This window comes from Mus musculus, chromosome 5 (assembly GCF_000001635.26).
Source record: "Mus musculus strain C57BL/6J chromosome 5, GRCm38.p6 C57BL/6J".
NCBI lineage: Eukaryota > Metazoa > Chordata > Mammalia > Rodentia > Muridae > Mus > Mus musculus.
This window is the reverse complement of record NC_000071.6, coordinates 49,371,638-49,388,347: the sequence shown is the minus strand read 5'-3', so window position 1 is coordinate 49,388,347 and position 16,710 is coordinate 49,371,638. Positions and strand designations below refer to the sequence as shown.

The 16,710-nt window shown below is 38.9% G+C and overlaps 1 protein-coding gene across 4 annotated transcripts in view; it reads left to right on the top strand.

Moving 5' to 3' along the window:
* Kcnip4 (Kv channel interacting protein 4) overlaps positions 1 to 16,710 on the top strand; it is a 1,135,620-nt gene that overhangs the window by 136,775 nt on the left and 982,135 nt on the right. The gene's annotated exons all lie outside the window — the stretch shown is intronic.

The following is a 16,710-nucleotide window of genomic DNA, read 5'->3' as shown; positions in this document are numbered from 1 at the left end:
AATCAAGTTGACACATCTCAATATCATCTCAGACCCAAAAGAACTTATCCTATTATGCTACCAAGGAGCATACATCTCAGAATCTTGGAGCTATGAAGCATGATTTGGCACATCAGCAATTCCCCTGCTTGGAGAGGTTCTTCTCCGAGTAGTTCTGTCCTGGAAACTTCTAGCAGGTCTTATGTTGTGCCACTGTTCTTTCAGAGTAGTCTCCTGGAGAAAATAGGAAGCCATCCCCACATTATGGATGGGTAGCTACAGAAATAATACTCTTAAAAGGGAATAAATTTTGGAGGGAATTCCAAATTTCAAATATTTCCAGTTAAATTGGCCTTATAGATCTATTTCATGGGTAAATATCTGTGAAAGCTGGGAAAGAGGAGAGATTTATTCAGCATCCTCTTTGAGGCTGGACATAACAACATTAAAACTACGTGTCAGATGTTGAAAACACTTATAATCCCATTTTTCCCTTGCCAACAATATATTCTAGTGAAATAATTTTAGTTTAATTAAATAAATGCATATATGTGAACTGAGTTAAAATCTTAATATTTTTGTGCTGTGATTACTTTAGGTAATTATATTCAATGCAATCCCAGTAGTAAAATAGTATTTATTTTCTAAGGTTTTCCCTATGCTTTCTGTAACATTCTGCATGCAAACATCTTATTTATACTAGCAGTGTGGAGGCAAGCCTCCAAGTTGCTGTTTGCCCTTTATTGAAAATATATCATGGAGCACTTTTCATTTCAATGAACAGCTTGTAGATGCAATTAGTTTGATGCACATGGAGAATTGGAAAGGTAAGAAAGTTTGTTCTCTTAACAGAATCCCTGACTAATGAAGACTACCCCCCCTCAGTTAGCTACAGGAGGAGCCTTGTAGCTAACCTAGCAATGTCAGGACACATATTTAATGTTGTCATCAACTTAGAGTCATTGTTTACTGACATGTTCTTTGAGAATTTCTCATATGGTTTTAGTACATTGAGTTATTCATTGATTGACAGTGGGTATCTTACTGTTTTCATGGAAATATTTTTTTTTATGATTTACAGATATAAATAGAATTAGTGATCCCTTATTCTTTCAGAGACTCAGAGACCATATGCTTAGACAGCACTGCTTTCACGTTGATAATGTTAATTAGTTACAGCAAGAGCTTGGGCTTCTAATGTTCACAGATGCATATTTTCCATATTAGATTACATTTGCCATAAATATCCAATATTTTTTAATCTTCTTATTCTGTTTTCATTGATTTGTCTACTTATTCATTTTACATCCTGTCCTCGACCCCTCTCCCTCCTCTCTTCCCAGTCCCACCCTCACAAGCCCCTCCCTCCTTTACCACCTTCTATTCTCCTCAGAGAAAGGAGCCTCCCTTGTATACCAATCCACCCTGGGACATCAAGGCACATCCTCTCCCACTGAGGCCCAACAAAGCAGTCCAGCTAAGGGAAGGGGATCAAGTGGCAGGCAACAGAGTCAGAATCAGTCCATGCTCTAGTTGTTAGTGGACCTGAAGACATCACTGTGCATAAGGTACAGGATGTCTGTGCTATAATCCACAGACACAAAGAAACTAAGTAATAAGGAGGGACTAAGGGAGGATGTTTGAATTTCACTCAGAAGGGGAAATAAAATAGACATCAGGAGTGGATGGATGAGGAATCTGGGTGGGAGAGGGGGTGAGAGGAGAGGAATGGAGGATAGTGATCAGATGCACAGAGAGAGGAGCTGGAGAGGGCTGTGAGACAGAACTGTTTTTCTTGTTAAAGAGAATAAGAGATAGTTTATTCTGGAGCCATTAACTACAGCCTGTGTAGCCGGGCAGTGGTGGCGCATGCCTTTAATCCCAGCACGTGGGAGGCAGAGGCAGGCAGATTTCTGAGTCTGAGGCCAGCCTGGTCTACAAAGTGAGTTCCAGGACAGCCAGGGCTATACAGAGAAACCCTGTCTCGAAAAACAAACAAACAGACAACTACAGCCTGTGAATAGAGATTTCAGTTATCGCAAAGCACAGGCTTAAAAGCAGACTCATGAATTTTTGTAGTTTTATAGAGCAAAGAAAGTCACATATCAAGGTTTAAAATACTTTAGTAGGTCCATGCAAGAGACACTTATAACGAGTGAGGGGCGCTCTTCTCTAGACTTCAGGTGTTTTGGACGACATTTTGAGCTTTTGGACTGCTGGAAGCTCATAGTCTGAGAAGTTATTTTTTTTTAAAACAGTTTTTAATCTATTAGACCTGGGGTAGTAAATCCGACAGAGAGGTGGGAAAGAAATGGTTATTTACAGGCTTAAATCTATCTCAAGAGAAATAATTAGCCTCTGGACCTGCAACATTCCAACTCTCCATACCGCTGCTGTTCTAATTGGTAAGTAATTTGGCAGACAGTGTTTCTTTCCAGGAGTGAACAGCTTCATTCACAGTGTCCCTTATTACAAAGCATCACATTCTGTGCATGGGGGCAAATGGTTTTTATTAACTATAAGCCCCCTTATTAGCTTAGAATTTCATTTTTCCATTCTGGGGTGGTTAAGGCTGAGTAGTGGGCCAATTTTATTTTGTGTTGGGTTTTTTTTTTTTGGAGTTATTTTTCAATATTTGAATTTGGTTTGTTCCATCTGAAGCTCATGTAAGAGAATTAATCCTCTTCATGATAGCAGGTATGACCCTTAGTCAGTGGTCAGGACTTCTTGCTCAAAATAGACTAATGCATTTATGAGAGTGCTGGATAAGGGGGTAAATGGGTTAAAGGTTTATCTCAGAAGTGGGCCTGCTATATAAGCAAGTGTGGTGAGTTTTGTCTGGTGCTATCTGCCTCTCACTCTGCAATATGCAATGCTACCTTTGAGACTGAGAGGACACTACTATACCAAGGATCAGAACTGTGAGCTAGCACAACTAGGAATTACTATGTGTTGTTATCATTATTAACAGAAAACAGAGGAATGCAATGTCTATGTGAGCTGATCATGAGATGAAGGCAGAAGGCACTACTGTATACTTATTCTGTGTCTACTTGAGCTGCACACAGTTCTAAACACCTGACAGCTTTTCTATATACATTTATAGAATGACTAGAAATAATGTAAATATTATTTAGTTGTAAAGTGTTTATGAAAGGAATTTATGATAGACTTGGGGAACATTTCAAAATATAAGTTTTCTGTTTTTTTATGCCCCAGTAACATTAACATAATAACCACGGGGCACTATAAAAGTGGCTGAGATTAATGAAAAATGTAAGTGTAAAACTGAAAGTGAATGAAAGTATTTTTCAGGGCATAAACACTATATTGGGTGTGTCTGTCTTGAAAGAACCTTGGAGAGCCACATTGCATCCTCTGAGGTGTTACCTTACTTAAGCAAGCATTTTGCTCTATCTTATTTAAAAAATGTTTTTAATTAGGTATTTTCTTCATTTATATTTCCAATGCTATCCCAAAAGTCCCCCATACCCTCTCCCTTACTCCCCCACCCCCCACTCCCACTTCTTGGCCCTGGAGTTCCCCTGTACTGAGGCATATTAAGTTTGCAAGACCAAGGGGCCTCTCTTCCCAATGATGGCTGACTAGGCCATCTTCTGATAAATATGCAGCTAGAGACACGAGCTCTGGGAGGTACTGGTTAGTTCATATTGTTGTTCCACCTATAGGGTTGCAGACCCCTTTAGCTCCTTGGGTACTTTCTCTAGCTCCTCCATTGGGGGCCCTGTGATCCATCCAATAGCTGACTGTGAGCATCCACTTCTGTGTTTGCTAGGCCCCGGCATAGCCTCACAAGAGACAGCTATATCAGGGTCTTGACCCAAAGCATCCATAAAAGCATCTGGAGAAAAACCCCATTTCTTTGGAAGGGAGTCATAGCATACCGTTTCAGTATCAACATGAGAAATCGTGGATTAACCCTAGCTACCATGCTCTTCTCTTGGTCACCTGAGCCTGGTCTCATAGTCGATATGTAACAAATAAAATGTAAAGTTATGCTCATACATAAACAACACCCAAAGCAAACACAGATCCATCAGCATCCTCAACAATAAACAAGTCCATTGGTTGGTGCTTCAGGCTCTGTTCTCACTGGATGTTTAATGTCTGCCTCACTCTACATCTTGCTGTTCTAGTAGATGGACCATAAAACATTCATCCTGTCTATAGGGTGCCATGCTTTAGCTTTCATTTTATTGACAGTCTATAAAGGAGATAAATCTGTAACTCTATTACCAAATTCCTGAACTTGGAATCAATCCCAGACTTTGAAAGCCAAGACCATGGGGACATAACAATGATAGGGTGTGGCTGGAAGGGTTGTATTTTTCCACTTCCATTTCCATGACAAATCTCCCTCCCAGAGGAAAGTTTTCCTCTATCAGAAGTTCGGAGATAATGCAAGTGATGTTTGAAACCATAGAGATTCGGGTGGAGGTCCTTCCTGTCTAGTTATATGAACCACAACTGTAGATATGTTTCTACCAGCTAGGGTACATTAGCTTTATCGAACTGGAATTTATTTACCATAACTTATCTTTCTATATATTTGCTTGATGATTCCTTATAGATATTAAAATTCTACAATCCCATGTATCATCTGTTAACTTGTCTTAATGATGTAAGCTGGGAAATATCTATCTGGTGAGAGGTTGATTTTTGACTGCCAAAACTAGTGAAAGAAAACTAAACTTTTCCCTTTTTCTTCATCATTAAATGAGATTTGTGCATTTATTGTCAGGTAAACTTTCCAAGTCTGTCCCAGATCTCTACTTTATGGAGCTCACTGTATTGTTTATCTGCAGCTAGAATGAGAGAGGTGTCAGAAGGAATGAACTTGTATGTTTAGGAAAGTAAGTGCAGGTGCGAGCAATTAAAAGATTACTTAACAAATCCCAGAATTCTATTATTTAGACTCTTTTATGAAACTCACATGATTATATAGTACAATACTATGTGAGCATAATACTAAGTTTAAAACATCTAATGTTTGTAGGTTTTAAAACTAGCAGGTATAAAGTAGCCCTTTGCTCTAATTTTTTGGCAGGTAAAATATTTGACAGATTTTGACTTATTCCTTTTCACAAGTTGTTTGTTGAGTGACTGACACATCTAAATTTTATGAATAGATGTCGAGTGAAAAATTTTAAAAGAAAAAAAAAAAAAACAATGAGAGTGCCCTCTGATTGTGTCAGAGGGTCCAGACTAGCTCTAAGAGCTAAGTGAAGGCACTGTGTTTGTCTATTGAATATAAGCAATTGCATAGAACTCCCACATCACCCAAGCTCATCAAGTCTGATTGACTGAGACAAACAGGGCACTTTAAAATCATGTCAATACAGACAGAATGAAGCCACTGTCTGAGATACAATGGCATTCAACCATGCCTTTTTTACACGTAAAATAAATGGCTGTTGCATATTTAAATCCATTACAGCTTTAGCTTCCCTTTTTTCCTTATAACTATGCAGATACATAGTCATAGAATTGCTAGTGCTTTTAAACACCAAATGTAAAGTTCAGTATGTGATAGTTCAGAGCACTGAAGTCACATAAATTGATTACCACATCTATCTGACTTCTGAATAACTTCTGGAACCCTCCACATTTTGTAGCTGCTCTCTCCCTCTTTGCAATGAAGCCAGAACAAAATTGCTGTGTTTAACTGCCAGTCTGTGCTTGGTGTCACCATCTTCAGGTAAGATATTTAGTATTAGAAGTGAAGCACTTTTGTCTTCAGTCTCTTGGAACTTTACCTCTGATCAGAGGCACAGATTTCAATAATTTAATAATTAGTTTTACTGTGAAATCAATGTTTCAAAGAAAAGAATTCAGTTGTGAACATGAGGAATGGATTTGGGAGCTTCACTAAGTATGTGTTTCTTGAACTTACAAGGGAGAGGATAAATGATGAGGGCACAAGTCACGTAGGGACATGAGACTGTTTGGTACAGTGAGGAAACTGAGAGGGCAGGCAGAGAGGGCAGGAGATGGATGCAAGTGAGGTAGAAATTTTAAGGTTCTAAATATTGAAAATCTAGTTCAGTTTCTGAGATCTTTTCTCAAGGAGGATTTTTGTTGCTGTTGTTGGTTTTTGTATCAACCATTTGAACTGCTAATGGTGTTAGTCAGAGCACAAATCACGTAATTCTTTTGGATATATGAGAACAGTAGAAGATCCATACTGAGTCTGAGAAACTGGCTTAGAGGTTCATTTCAATATGGAGTTATTTAAACACAGAAGAAAGAAGAGACTTGGCAAGATGTAGCCTCTTGAATGAAATACTTTATTGTTACACTCAGTAAGACTGGTGTTTGGGTTACAGTCAGGGCAGTGCTCTGGAAGGTGAGATGCTCTTACTTGAGTGACTGCAGAGATGCTTCTGTCATTCACTGATTCTATAGATAGTTCCTCTACTGACTCATCTAAGGTTCAGCGGTCCTAGATATTTTTCTCAATTTTAACACTTCTTGGAGAATTTCACAATGTGTTTTGAGTCTATTTATCCCTCCCCACCTTCCCACAGGCCCACTCTCTCTTCCCTACACATCCAACACCATGTTCTCTTTCTGACCCACCAAGCCCAATTTGTGTGTTTCATACAGTCTTAGTTGTGTGCCTTTCCACTGGACCAGGATTACCCTATCAAGGGTGACACTTGTAAAGAAAACTGGCACTTCCAGAAGCCATCATTTGCCAATAACTCTTCAGCTAGGAGTAGAATTTCATGTCCTTCTCTATGTTAGGATTTTATCTAGATTGAGTTTGTGCAGATCTGATAAATGGTGTCACAGGTTTTGTTAGTTTATTTGTGCAACTGTTCTGTTGTATCTAAAGAAGTTTCTTTGTAGTCATCCATCGCCTCTGGTTCTTACAATGATGCACAATGATCCCCGAGTGGACTGGGTATGATACAGATGTCCCATGTAAGGCTGAACATTTCACACTCTCTTTTTCTCTGCATCTTGACCAGTTATTCATCTCAGTGTTTATTTCCATTTGCTGTAAATAGAAGCTTCTCAGATGAGGGTTGAGGGAGAGAGATTATGACTAAAACAAGTTGCTAAAAGTTAGCTTAAAGCCTGGTCTACAGAGTGAGTTCCAGGGCAGCCAGGGCTACACAGAGAAACCCTGCCCCCCCCAAAAAAAAAGGTTAGTTGAATATTATGTCTAATTAACAGAACAACCCCATTAGATCTTGAAGCAGAAACATAGTGTCCCTTTTGGATTCAATCATTTATCACTCTACAATTATCTTATCAAAAGGAATTCAAGGGAAGACTTTGACCTGAGATAAGCCAAAGAGTTCACTAGAGCTTAAGAAGTATAAATTCTAACTTGAAATATCACATGCTCTTATATTAACCAGTCATTTATAACCACTTAAAAACATGCCAGTGCCAATGATTTTAAAGTCGATTTGAATTCTTCTGAACAAGTAGGGATGCATCCTCTCTTAGTTAGGGTTTTCATTCCTGTGATGAGACACCATGACCAAGGAAACTCTTATAAAGAACACTTAATTGGGTCTGGCTCATTATCATCATGATAGGAAGCATGGCAGTGTGAAGGCAGGCACAGTGCTGGAAGAGCACAGAGTTCTACATCTCATTTCAAAGACAATCAGGAGAAGAACTGTCTTCCCAGCAGCTAGGCAGAGCAACTCAAAACCCAACCCCAGAGTGATACAGTTTTCCAAAACAGCCACCCTCCAAATAGTGCTACTCCTTGGGCTAAGCATATTCAAATTACCACATATCCTAAGAGTAGAACAGGAATCACAAGTGTGAAGAGTGGAAATTGGGTGGAAAATGTGATTAACTATGAAAAATATCTTTTCCTAGATTTAATTAAAGTTGTTTTCTACTTTTTAATTTTAGTTTAAAAGATCTTATTAGTTTGCACCTGTGTGCTTGTGATATGGAAGTGTTATATGCATTTCGTGTATGTGTGTAGACATCAGAGGACAACTTAGTGGAGTCTGTTTCCTCTCTTACTTGGGTTCCAGGGATTAAATTCAAGTTACTAGTCTTGCCCAGAAAGCACCTTTACCACATGAGCTGTCTAACCAACTTCTTATTCCTTAGTAACTGGGTTTTCCTTCTCCCCATCCACTCAGTCATAATCTTTATTCAAAAACATTTACAAGGCACTATTAGTTCCCTTGTCTTCTGCAAACAGAGGATAAAGATAAATGACTGATTGCTGCAGTGAAGGCTTACTGGGCCAGGTGTCATACGTGGTTTTACTCGTAGCCCTGTTTCTACTTTAATGTACACTTCTTAACATAGTCATACCTTCTTCAGCCAGTGCATACATTAAGGAAATGCAAAGAGCATGGTCTGGTTATGTAATAGGTAGTGTCATTTATTCAGAGAAACAAACAAAAAAGTTATATGTGCCCCCACCCCCCATTAACATCAACAGGCAACAATAGGGAGTCCTAAGAATAGCTACTATGAGATTTAGTTTCTTCTGAAGTGCGGATAACATTACTGACTACTGAAGATTTGGGGGAATTAATAAGTAAAACACACAAAACTAGACTAAATACTAATGTTAAATAATAAATATAATGCAAAACATTAAAATATCAATGTACTCATTTATTATTAAATAAAGCCATACATTTTAATATCTTGCTACCACAAACACATATTACACTTTAGATTTGATTTATAAAACTGAGTTCTGTCCTGTTTTCTGTATAGACTGTGGTTAAGAAAAATGCGAGTAACTTACACATCTGTTTGTGCTACACAGAGTTTTTACTGTGAAAACATCAAGGCCCTAGCTCTCACTGTCCTCTATCTAACCTACCTTATTATTTTTTAAAATGTGCCTATGTTCTTCATTCATGTGCTCTCATTATTTCCTCGATGACTTCCATGCGTGTGATACTTCAGAGCCCTTTCTCACTTCGGGGTCTGCATGGGGGTGGGGCTCTGGCCAGCTCTGTCTTGGGATGGTGCTGGCACAGTGTCTGCTAGTTCACTCTCATTGACATCTTTCCAGCAGTGTTCCAGGAGGTGTCAGGAAGGATACCTAGCCCCCTCTTTATGATATGCCTGATCACTTGTGTTCCAAACCAATATGACTTGAGCCCTAATTCTCTTCATAATTCCCCTAAGCCAGTCCCTGAACAATTTGCACAAGAACCTTCATGTTACTGCTTACCCCCCCCACACACACACACACCCCATCTTACCTAGGCACAAGTAGCTATTTGGAGCAGCACAGGAAGTGGCTGGCATCCCATAATTAGTGGCTCTCATATGTTCAGTTCTTTTCTGTTCTATATTTGCCTATTTTAGGGATTTTATCTTTCCCTTGTTATATTTTTTTAAAATAATAATAATAGTAAAAATGTTTGTCAAGTCAAAGTAGAGCCTACTGTAGATATAATGGTTAAATGCCTTGGATTTGAAGCCAGGAAAACATTCCATAGAATATGGTTTTTCCTACGAGCTAGTTAAATCATCCAAGCAGAAGCCTTGAATTCTCTAAGCCTCAAGTGTCCAGTAAAACAGACAGAAAATCTCACCAGGGCTTTGTAATGAAATATCCCAAACAAACAACAAATAAACAAAACCACAAAATCTTGCCTTGATAATTTCCTAACTCAGAGAATGAATGCCTCAAGTTCACTATTGGAGGCAAGTGGCGATTTTCATGAGAAATATTGGCAAATGTTATTACCAGACTCCCTTCCAGGAGCTGCAGTGTGGTTCATTACCCGAGGCACTCCTGAGGGTTCCTGCCCTCCATCACAATAGAGCATGCTGTTTGGCACTGCAGTGCATCCTGATATATCTGCAATTTATTTTGGAAAAGAGTTTCTATGAAGAATACCATATTAAAGTAAGTAGTATTGAATTTCCCCAACAATTCCCCTAGGCTCTGTTTTATTATTAGCTCCCTCATTTCTTTCCACATCATTTTGGGAGCAGTGACAAAAGTGAAAAATGTTTATCAGAAACAGGGATTTCAGATACTTGGGGGAGTGGGTTGCTATCTCAGGACAAACTATTTTTTGTTTATTTCTTTTGATTGTAAACCTCATGTAAACGTATTTTGTTGTGTAGTCACTGTTTTATTTTTGAGGGATTTTTTTTTCTTTGAAATGTTGATGCTGTCACAATGTAAATTTATTTGGTCTGCTCCATTTTTGGTGCTTTTCCTTTGACTACAGAAAGAAAGAAAACAACGATTGAGCCCATTTCCAAAATATTATTCAGCCAAGTTTTACGTTATAGTATGAATAAATGCGAGTGAATCATAGCAGGCTCTTGGCATGTCTGAATATTTAAAGTAAAAACAATAAAAACAACAGCAATATAAACATCTGATCACTATCTTAGTTAAGGTTACGATTGCTGTGATAAAACTCCATGACCAAAGCACCTTGGGGAGGTAGGGATTTAGCTCACTCACATTTCCAAATAACTGTTCATCAGCAAAAGCAGAGTGGTCGGGAACTCATGCAGGTCAGGAACCTGGAGGCAGGAGCTGGTGCAGAGGCCATGGAGCCCAGTTGTACTCTGGATTACCCTTCATGGCTTACTCAGCCTTCTTTCTTATAGAACCCAGGACCACCAGCCTAGGGATGGTACCACCCACAGTGGACTGGGCCCTCCTGCATTGATCACTAATTTAAAAAAAAATGTCTTAAAGTCAGATCTTCTGGAGGCATTTTCTCAATCAAGGCTTCCATCTTATCTTCTCTGATGACTCTAACTTCTGTCAAGTTGGTATAAGCTAGCCAGTACAATGACATCACAAAGACTCTAGTGGTTTTGAACTAATGGAGCATTCCCTCATCCAAATAATTTGTTCTAATATGCCCTATCAAAGGACACTTTAAGGAGATAGAAAACCATTTCTGGACCAGAGGCCAGAAAGGGGTTGCAATCCTTCTTTGTGCTCTAAAACTAGCCCTCTATGTGGAGATTACCGTCAAGAAATTTTGTCCAAATTACAGGGATAAACAGTACAGAAAGGTCCAGAAAGAAATTTTGACCTCAGAATAATGAAATACTAAATGTCATATTGAAACCTCTTTTCGATTATGCTAAGTTAAGAATGACACAAAAGCAAATGGTGGAGAGAGTATAGAACCAGTGTGTCCTTCAGCTTTCCTGTTGTAATAAAATGCCTGAGAAAATTCACACAAAGAGAGGTTGGCTTATGATTTTAGAAGCTGCTTATGGTCGCTTGGCTCCAATGCCTCTGGGCCTTTGGTGATGGAAAATATCATGGTGAAAGCCATCTCCTTACTGTCTGTGAACAAGGAAAAGAGAGATCTCTTAGAGCTAGCTAGATTGATAGGAAGATATGGATAGGGGAAGGCAGATCAGGCTATATCCAACTAGGACACACCCATAATGATTTTGGCACTACTTCCTCATTGTTTCTACTACTTACCAATAATTCCACTGGATCATAAGTCTATCAGTGGATTACTGAGTAGGCCTAATGAAACAAGTCTTTCCCTGAAATCTCCACTTCTGAGTGTCACAGCAAGGATAGAAACTTCTTTGTATTAGTTTCTAGAGAAGGTTTCAGATTAGAACTTTAACACTCAGAGATATAAGTAAGTAGTTACAGAGCAGCTGTCTACCTCTCTGGATATCCTGCTAGGCATGCACCTTGCACACACTTTTCTTAGAAGATGAAATTGGTGAGGAACTGCTCTGTGGCCAACATTCATGAATATGGCTGGGTCACAGCTTTCCTATTGAACTATTTTGTGCCATATTTTTGACTAAGTGGCACCCAGTTACAATATACTTCTCATTTGAAATGTTGAGAAGTATTGCCCTTCTATAAATAGGAAAAAGTGACAAAATTTCAAAATTGAGTTTGGCAGAGCATGCCTGCAATCCCAGGACCAAGATATCAAAGTCAGGAAGATCAGGAGATCAAGACCAACCTCAACTGTATAGAAAGGTGAGGCCTACTACTGCTATGTGACACTGTAAGTAGGAACACACAAAAATATCAAAAGAACAAAGGACAAATAAATAGTGAAAATACTTCTTTCTGAACTTCCATGTTTGTGTAAATTTGATCACCATTGCCATCTTGATAACGTAGTCTAAAACCATTGGTACAAAACCACATAGTGTGGAGTACAGACTGCATCACTGATGAAGGAAAGATTCTCACAAGGAAAAGACTCTGAAACTTTGGAAAAGGAGTCTTCTTCCTGGGACCCCTAGCTGGGATCCAAAATCCAGACTTTTCTGTCTCCTCTGCATGGTCATTTGCTTTTCAGTTTTTCTCGTAAGCAATCAGAAATGATTGGGGAATATTCCTTACAACACATTGATTGATACAGGAGATTCTTCAGTATTCATGACAACACACTTGTCCAGACTGTACCTGGATCTCAGGATGCATAAATCAGCATGTGAATACACAGAGCACAAGACCAGCCACCAAGAGTGTGATCAAGTAGTATAGAAAACTGAAGGACAAGCTCAACCATAGGCAGCATGCAAATGAAGAGACAGATCTAGGCTTCAGGTAAATGGAGTCACAAAAGGCTGGTTTCCTCCATGGGGTGTGTTGTGCTGACTGCTGGTAGAGCAATTGTGTATGTCTTTGCGTGGGCCAGCAGGATTTACTTTTTCCTTAATGTCTGAAAATACCATCAAAGAGTAAATCATCAGAACTCCCAAATTCAGAAGTTGTTCTTCAGTTCTCTTCCAAGGGCTGGAAGCTGAGGTCTTTGAATGGCTCCTCATACAGTATCGAGTCTTCAATTCCCCTTGCATGTTACACAAATACCAAATACTTTCTATTCTTTTAAAATTATGTTAGAGTCAAAAGTTCACCAGCTTACTAGAAGAGATTTGGCAACACAGCCTCCTCTTTCTACCAGCACTTGGGGTCAGGCTTCTTTTAATTCTTCAATTCACAAAACTAGTAGCAATGTCAAAGTTTATATAAAAAAAAATCAAAAGTACAATCTTTAATAAATACTTGGAGAAGTTCTTTGCTATACCTTCATATATAAGAGCAAACTGCTTGGCGTTATCCTTAGGTTCAATCCTTGCTCTGACATGGACTGGTACCCAGAGCCTGGGGAATTATTATCAGCTCTCTGGACACCATTTAGTCCACCTGTAAAAGAGGAACGGTATCAGTGATTTTATCATTAGATTGTACATACTGAGGAATCCCATTTGTCAAAAAGCACCTAGCACAGTGCTTAGAAAGAATACTGCAAATATCGCTTTTTAGTATTCTGAACGGTTATCTTTAAAGCATCAAATGAGCTACTCTTGCCTTATTTATGCCAAAAATACAATGGATGAAATTAGAGAGATACTTTTTTACAGGCAGGGCTGGTATATAAAATCAATTTTTCTTCTACCAAAATGTCAGTGTACACTCAACTAATTAAAAATCCTTGATAATACAATCAAATATGATTGGAATGGGATTTTTATCAGGTGTGGGGGAAAAAGTATTGACAGACCAAATTACTAGACGCAATATTGTTAGTAGTCTTTAACTTTATTTAAAAATAGGTCCCTCTCTTTTTTTCCAAGGGGTGTGAAAATTTAATTATCTAGAAATTGATTCTTGTCAGCCAGAACTCTACGTTTCTCATGAAAATTCTGCTGTTGCTTACTTTTTTTACCAAACACATTTATGAGTTTGCTCTCTGTTTGTTCTTCTTAATGGGAACATGTTCAAAGTGGTAGTAGTGTCAGCTGATGTATATGAGCTTTTTTTTGGTACAGGGAGAAAAAGGGATGGAATCATATAAAGAACAATATCTTTCTGGCTTTTTTTTTTCTCTCTATGAATTCTGGGTATTTGGTAATCAGTCCATTTAAACACTTTCTGGGGAAATTAAAAGCAGGAGCTGCCATCTTCTACAACCTAAAAGATTTCAGTAACTGTTGAGAGGGGGCTCCCCTTCACTTGCAAACTAAGTTGCTTCCAAAGTTCCCAAGACTCTTTTCTTGATCTCACTACTTGAATGATACTTTCAAAGAATAACGCTTTGAGTGTTAGTTCCAGTCTTAAGTATAATCAATAGCTATATCCAAATCTCGTAAGTACAGATAGATCTCATTCAGGGGTATGTATACAAGTTTGTACTTAATATTGAAGCATTGGAAGTTAACACAGGTATGTGGTGTATGCACATACATTTTACACATTAAAGTCCACTGTGCTAGTTAGGCGATTCCAGAGCCCAACATGGTACGGAAGGGTTGCAGCAAGAGGCAGGAAAGCATAGCTGCTGGTGAAGAGGCAAAGAGCTCACATCTTGAATCACAAGCAGGAAGAGAGAGACTATACTCTATTCATAATGGCTTGAAGCTTTGCAACCTCAAATCCTACCCCAGTGACATACTTCCTCCAGTACGACCTTGCCCAAATTGTGCCTCCAACTGACAAGTATTGAAGTGCCTGAAATTATGGGGACATCACATTCAAACCACTACTTGTACCATCTTAAAGAGAGCAGGAAATGGAAAGGAGAATTGCAGCTACATGATATATTTGATGCACTAGAGTAGGGGAATCTGTAAATACCCCTTCTATAATAAGCTCCACATGTACAATTCTTCATTACTCCTTGGTCCCTTTGGTGTCATACACAATGATATGAGGAAGGATGATAAAACCTTTCCACAGAGCTCATCATAAAAAATTAACAGCTGCTCTCCCAAATCCTTTCTTGTTAACTGTTGTTTCTTCAGAAACAACAGAAACTTTGGCCTCAGTGACTTTATGTTTTGTCATAATGTCATGGTCTGCGGTCCTTCCTCATAGGCTAAGACTGCAGGACTCCTATAAAGGTACTCCTTGAATGTCCAACATTTACAGTTTGCAATGGGATTACCTCTAGATAAGTCTATTCTAGGATGAAAATATTCAACTGAAAAATCCAGTTACTATCTCTAGTGTACTGGATATCATAGGTTAGTAATACAATGTATCACATGGTCTGAGTTGCCTCTCATCAGGACCTTGTACAGCTTGGGAATTGTGAGTTGCCACTGCTGCTGCCTGACACCACCACGGAGGTATACCACATATGACTAAATCAAGAAAAGTCACAAATGGAAAATTCAAAATATGGTTTCCAGCAAATGCTAATGCTTTTATAATAACATAAACTTGAAAAATTCCACGTACCTCTCAGGTCCTTGTAAGAAATTCATTCTAGGGATAGCAGAATGTCTCAGCATGTAATAGCACTTGGTACATAGGCATGAAGAACTGAGTTCAAACCATCAGAACCTATATAAAAATCCAGTTATGTTCACTATCACCCAGTGCTGTGGAGAAATGGCTGGCAGAGAAGTGCATGACAGAAGACAGCTGGAGCTTGCCCCCTGCCAGCCCATCTTCAGGGCCAGGTGTGGTGAAAGACCCTCTCCAAAGAAAGTAAAGCAGGCAGTGACAGAAAGGAGCAGGGCACCCAAACCCTTCCTCTCATTTCCTTGCACACATGGGTTTATATACCTACACAATACAGGTATACACACACACACACACACACACACACACACACACACACACACACACAAATAAAATATTTATTTTATCTACTGGATGTATTTTCATGATGCAATACACTTGATCAAAGAATGAACTGTCAAGTAGCTCATGAGTATATGGTGTATATTTGTGCATGGTACATTTAAGCAAACTCTAATATGCTCCAATTTATGTGAAGTTCTGACATTTCTGCCCCATGTAAGGTTGGGCTCAGGCCTGGAGAACAACCTGTATAGAGAGATTTTGATTGGCTAAATGGAATATAATATTTTTACACTGAGGATCAATTCAGGTAACATTTATTTTATTCCTTCCAATCTTTAGTTTTTGTGTTATAAATGTGTATCTCATTTTTTTCTCTGCTATTAAAAAGCTTCTCTTCATATAAAGAAGAATACCAAACGGATTCATGCCAGAATATTCCTTGAAGAAGAATAGACACTTTCTATGCTGAATTTATAAATTTCCATTTATATTTGGTGTAGATATTTTTTCCCAGAAACCCACTTTATGCTCATTAATTTTAAAGGTGCAGCAATCATGGGGGTTACCCTTCCCTCTGTCCAGTCTCACTGGCATTTGTTGATCAGTAGGAAAGATTTCTGCTTCAACACAGCAGACAGTGGCCTTCCTTCCTTCATCTTTTAAGTCCACACCTAAGGACTCTCAAAACCTCTCTCATATTTCAGCATTCGGAAGGATGTCTTTTAACAGCTCTCTAGGTTTGATATGTTTGAAGCACTTCAGGTGTAGAATGCCAGACACTGGGAATTAAAGAGTGAGGAAGAGAGAGAAGGCTCATGTGGTCCTGGATCTCCTGGCTAATGAGCAAAACAACATAAGGGAAGTGTAAAAGAAAATTCCAGGGTCAGAAAGCAATAAGCACCTTTGGAAAGCAGGAAGGGTTGCAGGATAATGGGTGCCTGGGGGTATTTGTTATCATTATGGACTTTATATTGCTTAGGGCAGTAAAGGCAAGTTACAACCTGCAACCTAGCTGAAGTAGTAGTAAACGTCCTTCAATCAGGCTGAGCAGGGCTTGGGTGTCTCATTCTCTAGAGGTTGTGGCCACAAGATGTCCATCCTTTTGCCAAAACAAAACAACTAACCAAACAACAACAACAACACAACAAACCTTATTCTGGTCTTGCTTTCTGAAATAAGCCCAGTTGTTAAAG